General features: G+C 47.5%; 1 long non-coding RNA gene across 1 annotated transcript; it reads left to right on the top strand.

Annotated features, from left to right (window-relative positions):
• The first annotated feature begins 2,746 nt into the window (after positions 1-2,746).
• On the top strand, positions 2,747-5,441 carry LOC123626566. The gene is made up of 3 exons (XR_006730906.1): positions 2,747-2,854; positions 4,440-4,622; positions 5,225-5,441. It is a non-coding gene; the product is annotated as an uncharacterized LOC123626566 (long non-coding RNA).
• The last annotated feature ends 559 nt before the right edge of the window (positions 5,442-6,000 follow it).

Below are 6,000 nucleotides of genomic sequence, written 5' to 3'. Positions count from 1 at the left end.
ACATTCGACTATTTACTTGCTGTGACATTTTTCTCCCTACACTAGGAGGAGAGCTGCATGTTTTGCTCATCCTGGTACTGACATGACTGTATGACACATAATAGGTGATCAATAAATTAATTCTGATTAAATTAATTATTTCCAACATCGTGTAATAGAAAATGACATTATTTTTACTGAACTGCAGAGAAGAAAGCTGAAATCTAAAAAGCTAAAGCAGTTTATACATCTAGTCTGTGTGACTGCTTCCTTTAAAAACACTAATTCAGTCACGGAAGACTGAAACATGGGTACAGTTGGCTTCATGGCTCACGAGGGCTCTAGAAGGAAGGAAGAGACCATCGTGGTCGGGGTGGCAGGGAAATAGTTCACGGTGACTCTCCGAGTGAAACACACGAGACGTGAAAATGTGGGTAAAGTAAAAGAAGGGGCAGAGCAGCAGTTTAGGAGGAGAAAACGGTCTCGGGACAAGAGAGAGGCAGGGCCAGGGCCTAATGGCATTGGATGTGAGGACACGAGGTTGCAAGAGAGAAAGAGGGATAGAGTTCCAGGCTGACAGGCTCAGGAGCATCTGTGATTCAAGGGAAGGGCCGACGCGGGCTGGGACACACGTGCGGACTCAGCGTGGACGCAGGCGCACCGGGGGCATCACGCTCCGCTGTCGCTACTACATCTACACAGGACAATGAGAGACTCAAACCCTGAGGACAGCGATGGTGGGGAGATGTGTGACCGTCTCCAAGCGACCAGGACAACTTGCCCAGACTCAGATGAGACGTGAAAGTGATTGTAGACATGCAGGTACCCTGTGTGCTGGCTGCAGAGCTACAGGATGGTATCTGCCTCAAATAAGCAGCTCCTGTGGAAGGAGAATGAAATAAAGAATAAGTCAGAGGTAGAGCATCCCTTTGAAATGTCATTTTCCAGGGGGAAGTACCCTGTCTCTGTGGAAATGCAGGGGCCCAAGCTCCCTGAGCACAAATTGGCAAACACAGATGGGCTAATCCCACCGGCCAACCGCCCGCTAAGGCCATCCAGTGCCGTCCCGGGCTCAGCCCGTGTGCCCACGCTCTCCTGCTGCCCGTCAAGAGCGCTGCTTCCCCCTCTCTCCCTACTGCCCAGTGCTGGCCCCTCCTGCAACAGTCTTCAATAAGCCATTCTTTGCGCCTTCTACAAAGCCTCTGTGCAATTTTTCTTTTAAAGTACAGGCCATTGGCTTGCTGGTGTTGGTATTTTCTGTTTGTTTATTTGAGATTCTAAACTCTGCTGACAACCTGAACAGAACGTAAGAAGCAATCAGTCCCTAAGGTGAGGTTGGTGCACCAAGACTGCTGAGGCTGCCTGGCGGTCGGAGCAGTCACAGGATGGGCTGCCATGTGCAGATGGAGCAGGGGGACCCTCAGGACCTGCCCTTCATCTTCCTGTGGAGGGAGGAGGAATTGGATCGTGAGGGCGTGGGAGCAATGGAGTGAGAGACCCAAGCCTTGTCTCGGGTGGTAACTGCCACATCAGTGGGGTGGGCTGTCACTCTGGGGAAGGAGAGTGTTCCTGCCATGTGACAGGCCCAGCAATTTCACTGTCTGAGGACATGGGCAATGGTCTCAGCCCAGAATATGAACAAATTTGGGCTATTTTGATGAACTGGTCACCAGGGGATGATTTTAGGTTCTAGTGCACTATTTATTAATATATCTCCCTTTTCCCCACTCATGGTCCCATTTACCCCACTGTGAAGAGGAGAAAGATGGTGGAATCTGACATCTTAACGTGCACAGGCCTGCCTAGTACTCCCCTCAAACAGACTAGGAGGGACCACATGAGCTAGAGCCTGCACATCCCCCACCCCCTGTTCATCCCACTCCCGCTGGGTGCAGAGTGGCTCTGAAGCCTGCTCAGAATTAGTCTGAGGACAGTTTGGGCTCAACACGAGGGGACATGCTAATAACAATCTCTCTGCTGCTCTGGCAGCCTCCTGGAGGTCCCCCCATGAGACATTAGGTCTCATGGAACAATCTCATGAGTCCTTGACCCCGATGGTCCTAGACAGTCATTCAGCATTGAGCTATCTATTGGCCATGCAAGGAGGTCTTTGTTCCCTCCAGGTACCACATGCTGCACGTGCACCATTAACTCAAGGAGAGTCCAACAGGTGTCACTCGCAAACAACGCAATGCAGGTGGTGGACAGTGTCACCCAGGTGCTCTTCAGAGTCCCTACTCTACCCAATGGCTTTGATTTGCTTTCATGGTTAGACCCCAGGTCTGGGGAGGCTGGTTGAGAATGAGAATCCAAATTCTCTATCGCGTGTATACTGGCATTTTGATCCCACTCACTTTAAAAAAGCATGTAGTGAGATATGTAGACCAGGCTTTCCAGGTGGCTCTTAATATTCCCTTGGTCCAGGTAATTCAGCCTCAGCCAACAGCCCAGGCACCGTGGGGTCCACGGCATTAGGAGTCAAGGAGAAACCATAGTTTCTTGCTGCCCGGGCTTGGCCAAGGCTGAGCAAGGTATAAGAGGGGTCCCAGTGTGGAGCCCTCTTTTAACCCTAGTTTCATGCTAAATTTCTTGTCTGCTGTGGTGACAAACCTGTTTATAGTATCCAGCAGAACTGCACTCCAGCCTGGAACACAGAAAGAGACCCTGTCTCAAAAAAAAAAAAGGAAATGAAAGAAAGAAAAAAGAAAGAAAAATTACCCAATAGAAAATAACCCCACGAAATTATGAAATCTCATCCCAAATGACCCTTAAATAGGGAAGTCTCCTGCTTGTGTGTGGTGGCTGTTGCTACAAGAGACTTGGGACAGAGGACTGCTGTCTGCTCTCTCCGGCCACCCTCCTAGCCTAAGGATCTGTAAGTAACAAGATCTGTAAGTAACAAGAAAACTTAAACTTTCACATGGTTATTTCCTCACTGAGGCCATGCCCACAGTCTGAGCCCTGACCGTGAGGCCACCCCAGGGGGACCTGTAGGTGAATCTCCAGCTGGTACACCTCTGCCTGGGGCTCTGGTGGTGCCTCCAGCTATGTTAATAGAGAAACTCAACGAGTTTCGTTCAAAACACATGTGCCTTGCTTGATATGTCCAATAGAGTGTATAGTAGCTGCTTAAAACATCCTGTTATTTATATGTACTCTAGATATAACATACCTAACAGATAAATATATGTATAACAGAAAAGTGTATTTAAATCCTTGGCCCATCTTTTTATTCAGATTATTTGTTGTTTGATATTGAGTTGTTTGAGTTTTGTATGCATTCAGATATTAACTCCTTCTCCAATGTATGGTTTGCAAACATTTTCTCTTATTTTCAAGCTTGTGTTTTTGCTCAGTTCATTGTTTGCTTTGCTGTGTATACGCTGTATAGTGTCATGCAATCTTGCTCATCTATTTTTCCTTTCATTGCCTGTTCCTTTGCTGCCATATCCAGGAAATATTGCCCAGATCAATGTCATAAGCTTTATAACTCTTTGTTCTCTGAGATGTTTTATGGTTCCAGGTTTTGTTTGGGTATTCAATCTATTGTGGGTTGATTTTTGTATATGGAGTGAGATAAAGGTCCAAATGTAAAATATATCAAATCATAAGGTAGTATTCATTAGACCAATACAATTTTTAATTGTCACTCATACCTCAATAGAGCTGGAAATAATAGACATATTTTTAGCCCTAGATTACCTTTTTATCTATACTTCTCAGAGCGGATTTCCGTAACACCTGGTGAGGTCATTGTCCTCTGTACATTGGCCCCAGCAAGAGCCTCCCCTACCTCTTCATGAGAATGGTAATGCCCTTGAACCCTACAGTGAATTAACTCTCTACTCAACTGGAATTTAGCACTGATTCCTTCTGGATCCTTGAGTGCAGGCTTTTGGCTGAATCCAAATGTTAGAGAATAAATGCTTTTACTAAAGGGATTTCCTCCGTGAAGTCTGGCTTCGCTCCAGGGGCCACACTTGGAGATCTGAAGGGGCACATGTGGCTTGAGGCCTCTGGTTCCCCAGCCCTCTACACCTGCAGACAGTAGTAGCGCCCATGGTCAGAAAATAAGAGGCATTTTTTCCCTGGGGTTATTGAATGAAAGTACTCTTTGTTTTATTTTCTTGCATATTAAAATGTAAATAGTCAAACAGATGAGAAGGAGAAAAAGAGAGTAAGGTGCTTATTTCCACTATCAGCTCCAACGTAGTACAGACATGAAAACAGAGATTCATGCCAGAGTCAGGGTGGGAGAACAGAGAAACATCTGAGGGACCTTGAGGGCAAAGGCTTTCCTCACCTGCCCCCACTCCCCTCCCCGCTCCTCCCAGAAATCCATACCTTTTCCAAATGAGAGGGTTAGAGGAGGCTTGTTGGTCCTGTGCCTCCCCCCACAGCCCTGGAAACACAGCTGACTCCTCACTGCACACACTCGCCTCCTGCTCTCCCTGCTCCAGGTGACCCCAGCATGAGGACCCTCGCCCTCCTCGCTGCCCTTGTCCTGGTGACCCTCCAGGCCCAGGCTGGGCCCCTGCAAGAGAGAGAAGAGGAGATCCCAGCCCTGGAGCTGCCTGGGGCACAGGACCCTGACGTGTCCATTTCCATCACATGGGGGGAAAACTCCCTTCCTCAAGCTCCAGGTGAGAGACGCCAACATGGCAGAGCTCCAAGGTCTAGAGCAGAGGGACAGGAGACAGGCTCTGGAATCAGCTCTGCAAGGGTCATTGTGACATAGGTGACTTTATTGAGCATTTATGGGCCTTGATTTTCTCGTCTACACATTCCACAGTGAGACCCAAATAAATTTAAGAGACCTTCTTTCTTCAGGACTTGTGATTCTAAGACAGCCTACGAATTTGCTAACTTTAAGATGAGGAGAGACCTACTGACTAGTTCTTCCTGGTTTTAAAACACTAGAACTAATCACAAAGAGAACACTTTACTCTGTCTATAGAGGAGCTCCTAGAAATTGTAGGCTGGCCAAGGGGAGCGCTCAGACGCATGTGTGATGGGGGCGGGAACACAGAGAAGTGAGGACTAATGAGAACGTGTGCATAACCCGGTGTGTGACCCATACTGCTGCTTGTATTTATTCCTGTTGATCGAGGCTGTTCATACTCCCAGCTGTAATGTAGCCAGCATTGCACATAAGCCAGCAGGTAACTCCTCCAGAATTAACTTCACCATCACTGCTGACCCCAGGACTGAATTTCTGCTGTTCTCTCTGTGTCCACATGCCTAGCGAGGAGAATGTACTGCGCTTGCAGACCATTCTGCTTTCCCTGGGAACGTCGCAGAGGGAGCTGCCAGCGGTTCTTCTCATCCTGCTGCACCTGAGCGTGGAAAAATAGAGAAAAAGCAGTTCATCCTTCTCTTGGAGAGCTAAACCACATTGCTGTCACTCCTCTGCCTTGTCCTCAATTTGCTTTCTCTTCCCAAATAAAGCCCTTGTTGCAAGACTTCTGTGTTTGCATGTCTGTAATGTTTACACGTGTCTGAACCAAGACGCTTTGGAATGCAAGTGCCAAAATCTTACTCCAAAACTTTGAACTAGATAAGGTTTCAAATTCTAAGCATTTCAAGGACGGACTGTGAGTTCACACAGTTGATGTGAAAGCTCAGATGAGGCTGCTGATTTCCGCATCTACTTCACTCTCTTTTCACTGTGACCCATTAAGTGTGGATTTGCTCTCAAAGACACCTTCCCTGTGTTATGAAAATAACAGTCGTGAGACTAAAGCGCAGGTAGCGATAGCCTCGTTAATTCCAAGGAGGTACCACACTGTATTTCCCCAAGTGTTGGAATTTTATTGAACCGTCCCCGATCACCTATCTGCCTTTTAAGGTCTGGGCTTGCATCAGCCCCGTGGAAACAACTGCAATAAAGATTGTCATGGGTGACTAACAAACGCATGGGGAGCGGAAGAGAAAGCACAGGAGACCACCCGACAGCATCTCCTTATCTGTGTCATCCAGCCACGTCTACAGACATCAGGGTTTCATATACATGAAGTGGGA

This window comes from Lemur catta, chromosome 22 (assembly GCF_020740605.2).
Source record: "Lemur catta isolate mLemCat1 chromosome 22, mLemCat1.pri, whole genome shotgun sequence".
Classification (NCBI taxonomy): Eukaryota; Metazoa; Chordata; class Mammalia; order Primates; family Lemuridae; genus Lemur; species Lemur catta.
Note: the sequence above shows the minus strand (reverse complement) of the source record. Positions and strands in the feature narration are given on the sequence as shown.